Genomic DNA, 18343 nt, shown 5'->3' on the forward strand with positions numbered 1-18343 from the left:
AGTCACCCTCTTGAACCAGTGAGACACTATTTCTTCCAGGCACTTGATTTAACTCTCCGCATTAATTCTGAGGCCGTGTGGGAAAATAAATGGAGGCATAATGTCGCCATCACTAGTGATTATTCGAAACGCCATAATGTCGACTGGATGTTTGATTTTTATGGTTCTCGGTACGTGTTTTGGGGACACACCAAACGAACGGTTGTTCTGTGTATTCACCATCTATTCGTTTTGGAACTTCCGGCTTCAATGCCAAGCAGCTCAGCGAGTCGTTTCCAAATATTTGGGAGAGTGAAGTGCGTCATGGTGCAGTTTTCTTTTATCTCAGACAGTGCCCAACTGACCCTACTGTTCTGTGTAGTTGGGAAAATTAAAAACGGACATTGCACGGAATTAAAAATATAGAATGGTGACAATTTACCCACCACATCTTGTGTGTGTGTGCGTGTCTGTATGTGTGTGTGGGTGTGTGTGTGTGTATACATCGATGAAAGGGAAATGGGCAAAGATACTCTTCAGTTATGAATAACCATGGAATGGCACCTAGAAAGTTATCCTCCGAGGTACAAATGCGGGCAAGGTTGTTTATAGAAGACCATTATTCACCCTGCGTACCAGTCTTTCCTCTCCACGTCAGTGGTGTTATCCAAGGAAAATGCAAAAGCCGATGCAGCATGACGTCAATGACGTCGAAACTAGTTGTCCACTCAGTTGTCCACTCAGTTGTCCACTCAGTTGTCCACTCAGTTGAAAAAAATGAGTATTCCTGCGACGGACCAGCCTCTCGTCCGGAGTTTATGCAGCTGAGTGAACTGGGGTAATATGAAATAAAGTGTATTGGTCAATGACATACATCCACCACCGGACTATATGCACACATGTACGTATGTGTGTATGTATATATATGTATATATTATATATATGTGTATATATTATACATGTGTATATATTGTATATATATGTGTATATATTATATATATTTGTATATATATATATATATATATATATATATATATATATATATATATATATATATATATATATATAAGCACTCCACATGAGTATTCCTGCGACGGACCAGCCTCTCGTCCAGAGGTGAACATATACACCACATTAATCGGGATACCCATCTTATGAGCCTATATATTGATCACCGTGTAAAGACTAGAGAGAATAGTTTAATACTGGGGTATATAAACCCTTGACTGAAACAAAGGATGGTTTCTGTACGCATGGAAGTAGCACCCACAGCTCTTTTCTTTCGCGACAAGTGTGTTACCATTACAATATCAAGATTTTTAGTGTTGTTGTTTATAATGGTAACACACTTGTGAAAACAAAGAGCTGTGGGTTCGAGTCCCATACTTACGGAAAGCCTACTTTTTTTCTGTCGAGGGCTAATATGCCCCAATATTAGTCTATTTACTGTAGTCATTACACGGTTATCGCTTATATCAGCTTTAAGCATATACAATATTATTATTATCATTTACAGAATTGTAAAAATCGATATTGCTTACCAAAAACCATCGCAGAATATACATATATATATATATATATATATATATATGTATATAAGCATATAGATACACACACACACACACACACACACATATATATATATATATATATATATATATATATATATATATATACACACACACACATTTATACATATATACATACATAGATGCGTACGTATACACGTCCACACATGCTCATACGCACATTACTTGAGTGGGCTTGGAAATATGGCATCTAATTTTAAATGATGATTTTCATTAGCTTCACTTATTGTTACTACGGCGGTGATATGATGGGATTGCTAGCTCCCTCCCTACAAGGACTTTTATTGTTTATAATTTCATTGTTAGCATTATATATCGGTGCTGATTTTTTATTCCTCCGTTGTTCCCTTCGTTGCACTTTCCTTGTTTCCGACGAAGAGCACCGCTCGAAACGTCATACTCTCTCTCTTTCATTTCCCGAGCGTCTAGTAACACTATCTGTATCACGTCCTCACGTCGTTGTTTTTTGTTATTGCTTTCTGTCTTTTTCCTTTTTTTTAAAACTATATATATATATATACGTCTATAATACACACATATATATATATATAAATAGATGTATGTATCCATATGTATCTGTTTGTGTGTGTGTGTGTGTGTGTGTGCGCATATCTTTGGAAGATAGTAGCAGCCTATGAGAGAAATGTTAAATGTTGAAGTTCCTCGTAGTCAGTGACAACGCCGAGACTTTCTCATTCATTCGTTGTAATTTTATTCATTTTCTTATGTGGTACTGCCTTCTGTTATTCTCAAGGATATAATTTAGTGGAAGATGAACTATAGTAAAGAAAATCTTCTTTTGAACATATTTAACGATGTTTTATATATTTTGAGGTATAATCGTTTTATTTATATTATAAAAATTTTTTTCATACGCTTACAAAAGGTTTCATTTATTGTGTTTAATGCAGAAATTGTAACATATTCACAATACTTTTAAAATTGCATTGAGTAGTTGAGTGCAAAATAACTTATGTGATTAAGTTTAGTATATATTTAGTATATCATACATACTAAATCCACAAAATTCATAAAAATGTACACCGATCTCCATCAGTTTAGGCGTTTGCGTCACTTGATACCCATTTTTTAAGGACCTACGAGGGGATGCTGTAAAGTTCCTGGCTTTAAAGGTGTCCTGAAAGGCTTAGTTGAAGACCCAAACCTTCGAGTTCTTTTGCAGGGCTTCGAAAACCCGAGAGAGCGCTGCATTAAATGTGCGAATCTGAAAGGGGAATATGTTGAATAAAATCATAATAAACTGGCCTTCCTGAATTTCCTTTTACTCGAAGCCAGGAGATTTTCAGCACATCCTCGTATATTTAAAAGCGTATTAAATACAGCCGAAAAAAGAAACATGCGTACAAATGAGACGAGGTCGCTTGGTATGATTTCTGTTGCACTACAGACGTTTCAGATGTAGGAATATCCTTACATAATAATTTGTTATTATTGCAGGTTATTACAGCGACGCGCTTGGAGAGTTATTAGCAGCATTTCGTCCGTGTTTGCGTTCTGAGTTCAATATTTGGTAAGTTTTATCTATTCGGAGTGATGAAATACATACCAGTTGTGCACTGGATGCGTTCTAATCGACTAAAACCCCTGCAACAAAATTTCAGGACTTGTGTATAGTAGATCACTGTTTCTTAAAGCTTAAGGTCACGAACTATTTCAGAATGTCTATTGACGTTGTGATTTCTCAAAAAAAATGTCAACACTCTGTTGAAACTTAACCACATAAAATTCATTCAGAAACTCGTGAAAACTCTCGTCTTTTCTAGAGTCAGTGATCCGAAGCTCTACAGAAATACTTCAGCAATCTTGGACTCTCTGAAACAAAGAAAATTATTTCGTAATTATCTGATTACAGTTACCGATCTATTTATCGCTTTTGGAATGTTCTTTCCTTATTTCAGACTTGATGCGCAAAGGAGAACCGAAACTTTTTTCTAGGCCAAGAAGTGTATCTTTCAATATACTTTTTGCCTGGAACAAGTAATGTAGTTTAAATAAATTCTCTTCAACATAGCGATGTTGCTGTCTCTAATGTTCACCTCAAGTTCATAAACAAAAGTACTTTACACCACCTAGCTTCAACACCAAACAAATGTGGAATAATCTTGAAATCTTCACACATAAAAGGTGATTTATTTCTGTCATGAAGAGGGGATGCATTCAAAGTGACTTTTGAGGAATCAATGAATAATCAACACTCTTACACATTATCTTCATGGCGAAGAACCAGTGTGAGTGAATTGACATCTTTACAAAGCGCAAGTTGACTTTCATGAGAGAACAGTTCTTTGAAATTGTCATGGCGGCTACGGTAAACGAGCTTTAGTAGCAAACTACAATAGATTCTAGCCCTTTAATACTGAACCTTACAGTTGATCTTGCCTCTAAGATGTAATTCGATTCATAAAGTGGTGTGTTAGTTCACCCTTTGTGGCAGTAAATATGGTTCATTGCTGGCGGGAATCTTGATTACAGGATCAGAAATATCTTTCTCTTTTCCTTCGTGATATTATGAATCTTAAAGTCACCTGTTTAGAATGATTTGTTGCTAAATACTGAAGACTGTGTGAAACTGGTCTCATTGAAAATTTTAAAATAGTGTATTCAATTAGACTTTGTATTTCAAATATTCAATTTTGTATTACGAAAAAGAAATATAGATGGCACAGGAATTTTTGCGTTCTCTCCAAACAGCATGTAGTGTGATTAACTTACCAATTCAGTTAGTATTGTTATGCATTTCCTACAAAAATCTGAGACCACGCTTTTGTTCTGATTCATCATTTACATCCAGAATAATGATTCAGCATAATCATCATAGGCGCAGGAGTGGCTCTGTGGTAAGTAGCTTGCTTACCAATCACATAGTTCCGGGTTCATTCCCACTGCGTGGCACCTTGGGCAAATGTCTTCTACTATACCCTCAGCCGACCAAAGCCTTGTGAGTGAATTTGGCAGACAGAAACTGAAAGTAGCCCGTCGTATATATGTGTATATATATATATATATATATATATATATATATATATATATATATATATATATGTATATATATAAATATGTATGTATATATATATATATATATATATATATATATATATATATATATATATATATATATATATATATATATATATATATATATATATATATATATATATGTATATGTATGTGTGTGTATATGTTTGTGTGTCTGTGTTTGTCCCCCAACATCGCTTGACAACCGATGCTGGTGTGTTTATATCCCCGTAACTTAGCGGTTCGGCAAAAGAGACCGATAGAATAAGTACTAGGCATCCAAGGAATAAGACCTGGAGTCGATTTGCTCGACTAAAGGCGGTGCTCCAGCATGGCCGCAGTCAAATGAATGAAAGAAGTAGAAGAGTAAAAGAGTATAGCACATGATTTTCTTAGCTAGATCACCATCAAAACAACAGGAATAAATTAGGTTGATTCAGTCACTAAAGCATGTACTTGAACACCGGTCTGAAATCAAGGAGTTACAACACATATTATCTGTTCTTGACTCTCTACTTTAAAAGAAGTATTAGTCTTCTCTAAACACGACTAAAAGTATTTCTACATACGCGGTCCGAGGTTCCAAACAAATTTGTCCTGCCAAAACTACTAGAAACGTCTCTCGGAAAAAATAAGGAAATTGAATTTATCGTATACTTAGTAATACATCATATGTTTGAATATTAGAATTGTCAGTTATACTAATATTATATAATATAACTTACTATACCGTATCATCCACATGAAATTGTAAATGATTTATTATTCTACGCCATGTTTATTTGTCCGCCGATTATGCGAAATGTAAGAAAAAACTAACATAGCGTCACAAGAAAAAAAACGCTGATACTGAAAATTTGATTTTATAGTCAGATTCAGCTGGCAAAGTTACACTGAGAAACATTCATCAAAGATTGTCACAAAATTTTTACCATCCGTGTTATGTGTTCATTATGCTAAAGTAGGCATGGGTATATATACATGTATGTATAAATTGTATGCGTTGCAAATATGCAAATATATGTACCTACATAAAATATGCATGTAAAATAGTGCGTGATGTTTTAATATATATATATATATATATATATATATATATATATATATATATATATATATATATATATATATATATATATATATACATACATATACATATATATATGCTTATATATAACATATATATGTATGCATATATATATATATATACATACATATATATATATATATATACATATAAACATACATATATATACAAACACGCATATATATATATATATATATATATATATATATATATATATATATATATATATATATATATATATATATATAAATATATATATACATATATATATAAACACTTACGAATGTGTACACAAATATATGCATATATATAAATACATATACATACATGCATACACCCACAAACACACGCAAACATATACATATAGACACGCGCACGCATACACACACATATTCATGCATACGAAGGCATGGTAACCCTACGAAAGTCTATAGTTTTCTCCCCTTACATTTTAATTCTTCTTTATTACCTGAAATCCGTCAACATCAATTGCTTCTTCCTTACTTTAAAATAATTTTGCGCTGCATAAAGAACGCAATTATTATTACTTTAAGATGTATCACGTAAGTTACTTACATTCCTCTAAAGGTGATATATACAAAAATCTCATAAACAATCCGAGAAGAAGAATTTGCTAGAATGATTATCATCATCATCACGGATAATAATAATAATAATAATAATAATAATAATAATAATAATAATAATAATAATAATAATAATAATAATAAGAAGAAGAAGAAGAAGAAGAAGAAGAAGAAGAAGAAGAAGAAGAAGAAGAAGAAGAATGAGCGATAGAAAAAAGTGAGGAAGCTGAAAAAGAAGGAAGAAAAATAAAAAGGGAAGAAATATTGACAAGTGATATAATTTACATTCGCCATTATTTGAAGCAATGGCAGCTACTTGCATGTACATTCGCACTTAGGTTCTTTCAATAACCTGCTTCAATTTTTGTTTGTTAGATTTTCTTCCCGTTGCAATAAAATACCAATTGATTAATTATAAAAAAAAACAAATCTTATATAATGTTAAATAGTGATATAGAAAAGCTGTTACACATATTGGCTAAAAGTACAAAACGGCTGTATCTAGCTGAACGTGGTTTCCATGGGACCACGTTCAACAATTCAGAATGTTAAGATTAAGTAACTAAATACCACAAAATCATTTCGTCTGACGCTCTTCTGAATCCACATTCATTTCGTATATTGCCAACATGACAATCTCTGCTTCTCCGCGGTCATCGTCTGATGTTTTTCAGTTAATGTTATTCAGCAACACTAATTTAGATGAGGTACTACAGACGTGTGATTAGAATGTGCAGGAAAGACTTGGAAAACAGCAGGAGACATAGGGGAAACCAAGAAAGAGATTATTCGATGATATTCATAGTTTTAGTAGGTCAGGTTTGGGAAAACAGACTGAAAATCTAATGACGGTTGCTTCTGATAGAAGCCTATGGATGCAGGGCCTGAGGAACTCCATCCTCAGGATCCTCTCAGAAATTCTGGGATGGTACGATATATGTATGGATGGTTATTTAGAACATTTTGTCACCTATGAGTCTTCATATTGTTTCTTGCCCAAAGGAAAAGGCGTCACCATCACCATCGAAATGATAGGAAGACCTGTAGCTTTGAAAAGAAAAGTTTCCATCGGATAACCATAACGTGTAACTGACATTGTAGCCATTTCAAAGAAAATCCCAAATTTCACATTCCCTTTCTTTCTCAATATGGCAAAAATCTAGCTTCACTTCTGCACCCTCGTCATTCATGAAATCTTGTATCTTATGCTGAAATCAGTTACTGCCTCAAGAGTTATTATACCATTAACATTTGATGTACGTAGCAGGTGTTGGTGGCAAGCTCCTTCGGTGTAATTTGTAACGTGGTTATCCGGGTCGCTACATGTGCGAGGCTATGTGTTATATCACACGCATACACACACACACACACATACACACACACACACACACATGCACACACACATACACACACATACGGACACACACATACATATATAGATACAAACATATACATACATATACATTTATATATTTACGTATATATATGTATGTATATATGTATATATATATATATATATATATATATATATATATATATAAATATATATATATATATATATATATATATATATATATATATATATATGTATATATATATGCATACCGAGGTGGAAGGAGACACTGAGATTGAGGGAGAGAGAGAGAGAGAGAGAGAGAGAGAGAGAGAGAGAGAGAGAGAGAAGGAGAGAGAGATAGAGAGTGAGAGAGAGAGAAAGAGAGAGAGAGAGAGAGAGAGAGAGAGAGAAATAGAGAGGGGGAAACTTGTACTAGCGCAAATATTTTAATTTCGACTGGAATTGAATTTCCAGGCAGAATTGACATGAGTGCGTTACCTGAAGATGGGATTTTGAATGTTGCCTTTATATCCCCATAGCATTCAAAGTTCACACATTCAGTATAGATGAATTCATAATATCTCAGCTGATACACCGAGAAGAAAAGAATGTCAGAACGATGCTACACAATAAAATGTAATGATTCACTGAGAGCATCCGTCGTTCAGCATTTACCGTGAAAATATTTTAGGAAGATTAACGTCTTCTCGTAGACAAGGGTATTAGTTTCCATAAATATGAAAATTTTATCCACTATGCATAACTTACTATTAGTATGAATATTAACGTCATACTTTAATGAAGGTAACATATAAAGCCGAATTACCATACACTAGAGTCATTCTGTGAGAAACGGTTTCTATTTTCGTGATCTACGCATAAAACTACCCTAGAAAGCATTAATCTCATCTCTGTAGTCGACTAATGTCTATTTAAAGGAAAAGCCGGTGGCATAGACTGATACTTCTCGGAATCGATGTCTGTAACTGAATCTGTGAGAGTGTAACGAGTCGGAAAATATACCGAAAAACATCGTGTCCGACGCATAATCGGACCAGTAACAAACTGCGCCGGATTAATATCATTTTAACGACCCCTATAAGATAACAACCGCAGTTAATCACGGCGAGATTTGAACACAGAACGCGGAATCTCTGAGTAAATAACAAGGGGGTATTCTAAGCGATGCATTAATGTGTCTGAGAATTTCACAACTTACTTATGATTTATATAATTAACAATTATATATTTATATTCAAATTTCATGTTTATAAGTAATCTTATCTCCGGATAAATAACGCAGTACATTTACCTTTGCATTCACAATAACTATGATACACAGAAGGCTATTTTAATCTAATATTGCTTCTCTCGCTTATAATGCATTTATATATATATATATATATATATATATATATATATATATATATATATATATATATATATATATATAGATATGCAGGGCAGGGAATCGTCAATTAGTAATAAAATTAATAATTAACAATTTTGCCGGGTAGCTCAGTATGAAAAAACCTTTTCGGTAAAAAAACATTTATAATCATGAATATATAGGGATTGACAGTAACCTGCTTCTCCAACATACTGAGAATTCAGAAATAGCAGTCAAAGAACTACTGATTTCAAAACTACAAATTATTACTCCAGATTGATAGCGATATTTTTGATACACACAGAACAAAAAACAGTAGAGAAGAGTAAAAAACCACCTGCCTTTAGTTAATTTAGTACGATCGTTTCACAGTTAAGAGTAAAGAATACTCTATTCTGATCTTCAGCTAAATATTCCAATAAATTTGTTAATGTCTAAATAACTCACGTTAATTTTGACCATGTGAACATCAATACCACGTGAGGAAGACGTTAAAATATATATATATATATATATATATATATATATATATATATATATATATATATATATATATATATATATATATATATATATATATATATATATATGTATATATATATATATATATACTTACAAGCCAAGATTTAGAGTTAGCGGCTTTTAGTGTTGCCTTAAAAGTATATTATTGCTGTAGATGTTCTCACTTAATATTTAGACATGTGTCACTTCATTGCAGTGGATTTAATCCAAACTGATATAATTCTAGAGAGAAATTCGAATTCATTTATGTTACCTTCATAAAAGTATGAAGTTAATATTCATACCAATCGTATGTTATACATAGTGGATAAAATTTACATATTTATGGAAACATGTGCCCCTGTCTAAGAGAATATCTGGCAATATACCGACATTCCCAAATGAATATTAATATTTAGATGATTAAATTACACTGTACAACAAAAACGAACATTATTTCGACTACAGAGATGGGAATAACGTTTTCTATGGTAGTTTTATGCGTAGATCACAAAAATGGCAGCCGTTTCTCACAGAATCACTTTAGTTTATGGTAATTCGGCTTTTTGATATGAGGGTAATTTTATAATTTCATCTTTTTTTCAGATTTTCAGAGAAAAAAACTATAAAATACGTATAAATATTTAATTAGTTCTTTAATTAAGAAAACAATTGCATTAAAATGCCAAGACGGCAGTGTAGAAATCACTCAGAGAAAAATTTGGTATATATGGTGCTGTGACATACTGGAAGAATGCAAGAAACATTACGCAGTTGGTAAAAAAAACAAAAAAAAAACAGTATTACTTATATTTTGGTCTCAAGATAGGAGCCTAAGATAAAAGTTGCGCACCACATATCCGTTGCACATGTACCAATGGTCTTTCAAAATGGTCTTTCAAAATGGGAAAGTCAAGAAGTATGCAGTTTGGCATTCCAATGATTTGGCATGAACCACAAGACCACCATTCTGACTGCTATATCTGTCTTGCAGATGTTAAAGGTAAATTTGTTTTTATTTGCATTAAACCGAGCATATATTTATCTAAATATATTTATTTTTATTCGATACATTAAATATAGGAAATGCTATAATATAATTTATTTTCTTAACAGGTATTACAGCGAAGAGTGCGTCGTCGGTGGTGTATCCGAATCTGAAATCCGCCAATTGTCCTGTACCTCATTCGGTCAGAGTACCGATACCTGCGGTACCTGCAAAAGAGGATTATACCCGATACTAGTGAAACAGAAGAGAATTGTGAAGAAAATGAGTTGTATGTTCCAGGTTGAAACCCCTAGCACAGGATGAGTTAAACGATCTTGTTCGGGATTTTGGAATAACGAAAATGCAGAGTGAGGTACTGGTTTCTAGGTTAAAGGAAAGAAATTTGGTAACTCAAGATGTCAGCATTACACAATTTCGAAAACCTACAGATGATTTAATAGAAAAAATATAAAATGAATGGCAGCTTGTGTTATTATAACGACATAATGGGAACCTTTGAAGAGCTTGACATAAATTACGACCCTAGTGAGTGGAGGCCATTCATAGAAGATTCGGTTTATAGAACTAAAGCTGTGCTATTGCACATAGGTAATAAATTCCGACTATTCTTGTAGCTCATTCTGTTGTTCTGAAGGAAACGTACAAAGATTTATCGTTCATATTAGGTTATATAAGATATAATGAGCATAAATGACTGATTTATGCAGACTTGAAAGTTGTAGCGATTGTGTCAATGGGACAGCCGTGCTCGACAAGAGATTTAAATCCGCAGTGAATAGCCATCGAGTTCCTAAGGAGAAAATAATTTTGCCTCCATTGCATATTAAATTAGGCCTTATCAAACAGTTTAAGAACTTAAACCTAGAAGAGCCACCTTTTTTTGTACTTTGAAACTAAGTTTCCCACACTAAGCCATGCGAAAATCGAAGAAGAGGTGTTCGTTTGTCCCCAAATTGGGCAACTTTTGACAGACGATAATTTTGAAAGCGCCTTAAATGTATCGGAATTGGATTTACGGCGAAGTTTCAGAAACGTATGTAATGGTCTACCTGGGAAGCACAGAGTAGCCAACTATGAAGTACATGTAGAAAAGTTGATTGATTTGTACAAATCATTAGGGTGTAATATGTCGTTAAAAGTTCGCTATTTGCATTCGCATCCAGCTTTATTTCCTCAGAATGCAGCAGACGTCAGCGATGAACATGGTGAGAGATTCCACCAAGACATAAGTGAAATGGAAATTCAATATTAGGGGACGTGAAGTCCCGCCATGCATGAGAACTTCTGCTAGTTTCTTCGGAGAGGTAGACCCGATGCAATACAGAGAAAGAAACATAAATATTGTACTAAAAAATCGATGTTCTTATTTTGATAAGAGATGAAACTAACGTATTTACAATCAATAACAGCCCATTTTGCAGAAAACTCGATTAAATTCTATGAAAAAATGTTATTTTCACAAAAAACGTCTCATTCTATGAAACACTGGAGTTCACGAAAAAGGGAGTTTATTTTCGTTATCTATGATAAAAACTGTTCCAGAAAATGTTCTTTTCTCTGTAGCAAAAACATTGTTGTTCAGTATTATGTATCCCTGTTACTGTGGAAATGGAATAATTTTAGTTCCGAGTTTCGGTAGTATTTAAAATTGGATATGTCATCCTTGTGTTTAAAGAAAAAGAAATAGCAGTTAAAAAATTTGGTCGATTATGTCTATTATATACCCCACCTAAAATGTATTAACTATTGTTAAAGGTGGGTATCCTAGTTTGAAGAAATAAATTCGTTTAACTTTTGAAAATAATGTTGGTTAATTTTCATCCTTGTTTAAGTCTTACTGTACATAAGCTGTGTGCTAGCAAAAATCCTTCATGTTCTAAAAATATGAGAAACACACTAAAAGTTGCGTTAAACCTTATATAAGTGTGTGTGTGTTTGTGTGTATGTATGTGCGTATATATATATATATATATATATATGACCCAGACATCTTTGTGTGTGTTAGTATAATTTAAATAGGTCAAAGTGTATTTGTACATACACCTCTAAATAGAGTAATATGCTATTCACACAGAATCATATTTTGGTATATTTTGGAAAGGGTCACTTAGTAGGAAAATTATAAAATAAAAGGGAACCAAATATGCATACACACATGTACGCATACGCACATATTATTACACACATATTAACACACGCATACGGACATTCACTGATAGGAAATGACAAAAAAGGAATTCAGATTCAATGAGAAACAAAGAGAATTGAACGCGACAGGAAAGTGAAAGAGAGTGAGGGGAGGGATAGACGGGGAAAGACGGTGAGAGAGAGAAAAGAAGAGAGAGAGAGAGAGAGAGAGAGAGAGAGAGAGAGAGAAAGAGAGAGAAAGGAAAATGAGAAAGAGAGAAAGGGAGAGAGTATATTCTAGCAATAACCTCAAAAAACAAGCACAAAACAACATGAATATCCGTTTCATCTTTACATAATGTACCAATTGACTTCTTTTGATATCCCCAAAAGATCTTTTATTAGGAAGTCGGTTGTACGTAAGGCAAATTGTTGCTCGTAGTATGTGAATACACAGCCGGAAAGTAACGGACTAGTAAGTATATATATACATCATGGATAACAAAACACACTTGATACAAAAGCCACATTGTATAAATTCAGATGTGTGATAGCCACAAACGTGTGGACGAAATTTACTCACGTTTTTATTGTTAAATACACATTTCATGACAAATCATGGTGTAGAAATTTTAAAAACTAAATGTATCAGATAATTTTTATTTATGCAAATTGTTTATGTTTTAAACTGGTTCATATTCAAATGCCAAATGTTTTCGAAATCTTGGCACAAGATTGTATTATCTATATTGGGTTTATCTCATACCGTAATCAGGAACGGAACCATTAACGAACAATATGCAAATTTACTTTGTAGTATCAAAAATAGACTGCTCAAAATATGCGTAAAAAGAATTATTTTATATTTATTCGGCTTAGATAATATTTGGTTAAAACAAGATTTAAATATGTAAAAAAAACGCACATCAATAAATTACGTATTTGGAACTTACGCTATTTTGCAAAATTACAGTCTTATACTACTCTAACAAACTATGAATACTTCAATTACCATCGTCTACATCGCTGTTTACTGATACTAGAATTGTTGGTCTCCATGTGATTTATGTTTCATAGACAATTCAACGATATGCTGTAAAGACTGTATCAATTAGCTTTAGTGAGGATTTATTTGTAAGATTTGCTCGAAGATTCGAATTTCACAAACTGTTTTACAAATTATTCTGTTTCACAACAATATGTTGCTCTGAAAATTACGCTTCGTGAGGGATATTTTCTTCCTGGTGCTTGTTTTCAGAACTCACTTGTATACTAGTATACTTGTATACTTGTATACTAGCACTTCTAGATAGTTTGGGGATCCAGATTTTGTAGTTTCATTAGTTCCATTCCAAAATAATTTTCTTCTGTAATTGCAGTTCTGAAGCTTATACAATCAGACAATGACGTTATTAACCATAAATAAATTTTAGAGAAAGGTAAATAACGGCTTCACCCTCGAAACTGATTAGAAAATTATGAAGTCATACTTGTAAATTAAATTTGTACTCTCTTAGTTTCTAATCTTATAAGCGAATGAATTTATTCTCCTACTGAGATAGCAAATGTGACTGAAATTCTTGATATATATTTTTTCATTTTTTCTAAAAGATAAACATTGTCCAAAAATAAGACAAGTTACCTGTTCGGAGAGGATGCATTATGTCAGTGAGGGATATGTAAATATGCATCATTTTCTAGTTGACGCTACGTTATTTTTTACCTTCTCCCCTCCTATCAAATACAATTATTTCTAGGAGATTCACAAACTCAACTCTTTAAATGTGGGTTATCAATTAACACCTACGTATTATTGCAATAAAAGAGCAATGAATACGTTTGTTTTAAAGCTCTATTTCTTCAACGAAATTTCTGAAATATTGATAGGTCACCCCATTTACGACTATAGATATTACAACCTCGAAGTCATCTTTGCTAACATTCACATACTTGAAGTGTCTATCTGACAGATTTCCACGACGAAAATATAATGAAGCGGGAGAAAAATCTAGAAAACTGGGATCACATACCATTGTGTTAATTAAATCTCTAAAATTTAAAAATTAAAATTAAAATTAATGGGAAAAATTAAATAAAAACTTACATTACATTACAACTTAAACCAAACCAAGAAATATATATATATATATATATATATATATATATATATATATTATATATACACATACATGTTGGCATTCCGTCGCTTACGACGTCGAGGGTTCCAGTTAATCCGATCAACAGAACAGCTTGCTCGTGAAATTAACATGCAAATGGCTGAGCACTCCACAGACACGTGTACCCTTAAGGTAGTTCTCGGGGATATTCAGCGTGACACAGTGTGACAAGGCTGACCCTTTGAATTACAGGCACAACAGAAACAGGAAGTAAGAGAAAGTTGTAGTGAAAGAGTTCAGCAAGGTTCGCCACCATCTCCTGCCGGAGCCTCGTGGAGATTTAGGTGTTTTCGCTCAATAAACACTTACAACGCCCGGTCTGGGAATCGAAACCGCGATCCTATGACCGCATGTCCGCTGCCCTAACCACTCGGCCATTGCGCCTCCACTATACACATACATATCAATATATTAATCTATATATTTAAGTATACACACACAAACACAAACATGCATATATATAAATACACACACAAAAAACATACATATACATACTTCCATACACCTCTCCAAAATATAAACAAATATATATAAATTTAAAACATTTAAAAATATATACAAAAAATATATGTAAAAAATTCTATTAAAAAATTTATTAAAAAAATTATAAGATTCACAAAATATTTTTAAGCTATAAATTATCCCAATCATAGGACTAAGAAATAAATTAAGAACTTGTTATTTAATGAATGTTTATATTGTTTACTAAACTATAGTAAATATATCCAAATCTAAAACATAACACTAGAATGAATTCACCTAAAAGACGAAACAAAACACATTTGCAATGTAGAAAACCAAAAACAAAAATACAGATGAAATAGTAAATACAAAGGGTGAAACTGTGATTATCAGACTCTTAATATCCGGTTATTCAAAAATAAGATAAAATGAAACAAAACATCCATAATAGACTTAATTATTTAAACTTTTTAAACACACATTTATTCCGATGAACACAGAAAAAAAACTATTTCAGATTTTGAATTTTACTGCTTACATTTAGAAAATAAAATCTAAAATAATTCCTCAGAACGAAGGGAACAAAAACTATTACCAATCTTGTAAGCCAGAGCTGTCCCTAAAATATTCCATTAAATAAAGAACGTTTTATTATTATCTTTACTATTCCAGATGAAATTACTGAAACTAGTAGAAGAAGCCCTATTTATCTTTCTAAAGGAATGCTAATGATTCGAAGCACTTAATAAAATTTGAAGAAGAACCAATATAAAAGTAATCATTACCTTCAGAAATAACGTTAACTTGGTAAACTACTTCTCTACGTTTACAAAAAATTCCAAATAAACAATTTCCTTTGTTTCTACAGTCACAAAGGGAATTTCCACCCATACTTGAGCCGTCAACAATTGAATTATTAATAAGCAAAAAGTTATCCTCCTCATTATTATTAAAACTTATATTAGAATCAAAACCATCATTACCACCCTGACTGTTGGAATAAATCAATAACATTGGCACCTATAGAATTGATCTCGTTAACATTATCTGAACTATCACAAAGATAAAAACCAGATAATTTCTTTTCATTAATAGAAGAAATAATCTGAGATAAATTCCAAGAAACCGAAAAACAACCTTAGTGGATCTCGGATTCAAAATCTCTTAGTATCTACTTTTTCCATTGAAATATTTCAAAAACAGCCCCAATTAACTTACATTTTAATTGACCGACATAGAGAATAATATACCATATAATGTTATTCTTGTCCAAAGATAAATTAGAATGAGTTAAACTATTAACCTTATTGACCTTATAACATTATAGAATTATAACCTTTTAACACGTAATTGTATTTGTGTTTATGATCATTAGTAACTGGAGTTAAAAGATTAATCTCTATGATCTTATGTGCACTTCCAGATTAATATTTACCCTTCCGTTTAGATTTGACATATTTAAAATCCATAACCATGCATTAGTAAGTTTCAATTCATCAGTATATTTAGGGCTAGAAATATCAAAGTATTCAGTTTTCCTATTGTAACTAACCTTATTAAGGGCTATGTTTATAGTAATCAGCAATCTTATCAAAAACTTCCTTACAAGAAGATAAGGCAGAAATTCTCCTAGACATATTGTAAATTAGAAATTGTTTAACACAGCCTGGATGACTACTTTCTAAATTGATATATTTCAGATTAGAGTTAGGCTTATGATAAGGTTCTTAAATACCAGTACTAGAATTACAGTTAACATCGAAGAAGTTAACTGATTCATGTTCATTTCCTATGGTGATAGATAAACCGAAACTAACTTTAAAAAAGCAGTGACACTTCTTACTATATAGATCCAATTCCATATTAGAAACATTCCTAACGGTGAACAAAGAGTTATCTCGGTATAACTCCACAGAAAGATCCGGAAACTCACTCTAATTTAAACACAATGTAAATAACTACTATAACCGTAACTTGAGCGGAATTCATCGCTCCCACAAGAATATTAAAACTGTCGTAACTATCCTTTCTAACTCAATACTCATTCTCAAATACAATGACGGATCTTCTAGCTACTAAAATGATATTAATTTCATCCATACTCAAGTCAGAATTACTCTTAGTAAATGTTTAAAACTACTTTATTAATTGAAGAATAATAGCTATCACTATCTATCTGAACAAACCTATTCATACGTTTATTCTCAATATTTTTAACCGATCAATAACCTCATAAGAGTGAGACCAAAATGCAATTTAATTTTATCCTTGAGAATTGGAATATTGTTATCTAAAATGACCTTACTTAGTCTCTCCAAATCTGATTTCCTAGAGCAAATCAAGCGCACTGTAGGGTTACTATAAAAATTATCCTTACGGTCTTTTAAAATGAATTTGGGTCTTTAGGAACAAATGGTTCAGTCCTATCATCCAGATGATAATCTTCCATAATACTTTTAGCAATTAAATTATTAGTCCTCAAAACATTCTTATCAACTATTTTATGTTTTGATAATTTCCTTTTTTAATAGCTGGTGATAGAAATTCCCGTCAAGATTATATACGTTTCCAGGCGTATAAGAGTGAACAATGATGCCTTCCTTCTTTCTCAAGTCAGAAACAATCGATTTAAATTTCAATAAGTCTTATTTACCCGTACGGAGGAATTTTTAAAACTTAACGCTTTTGACGATGTCCCATAATTCACTTTCAAACTGGTAAGATTACTGTTCAAAGGCGAAAATTTTGTAGCCTTAAACATTTTCTTATATATATTTTCATTAACAACGTCTTGATCAGTATCTGACGACTCAGTATTTCTATCGAAATAAAAAGATTTTCATCTGAGTCTATAAATAAATTCAGTTGTTTGAAATACCAGGTCTTTCAAAAATTCCTTCTTAGATGGAATCAGAATATCCCTCATAGATACATCAACTTCACTTGTTTTCCTCTCTACCGGGTTGGACAAATGACACAGGACTACCGAAGTAGCCAAGCAAGCAAAGAATATATACAAAACTATATATTCAATATTGGTACAATCAATAAATAAAGAATAAG

General features: G+C 32.4%; 1 long non-coding RNA gene across 1 annotated transcript in view; it reads left to right on the plus strand.

Annotated features, from left to right (window-relative positions):
- The window catches only part of LOC149137591 (uncharacterized), a 149228-nt gene extending 136919 nt beyond the window's left edge, over positions 1-12309 (plus strand). Inside the window, exon 2 of the long non-coding RNA XR_016238761.1 lies at positions 10622-12309. This is a non-coding gene — a long non-coding RNA (uncharacterized LOC149137591). The remainder of the gene's footprint in view (positions 1-10621) is intronic.
- Positions 12310-18343: the final 6034 nt, after the last annotated feature.

The sequence above is a fragment of the Octopus bimaculoides genome, chromosome 1 (genome assembly GCF_046866305.1).
Source record: "Octopus bimaculoides isolate indiv1 chromosome 1, ASM4686630v1, whole genome shotgun sequence".
Taxonomy (NCBI): domain Eukaryota; kingdom Metazoa; phylum Mollusca; class Cephalopoda; order Octopoda; family Octopodidae; genus Octopus; species Octopus bimaculoides.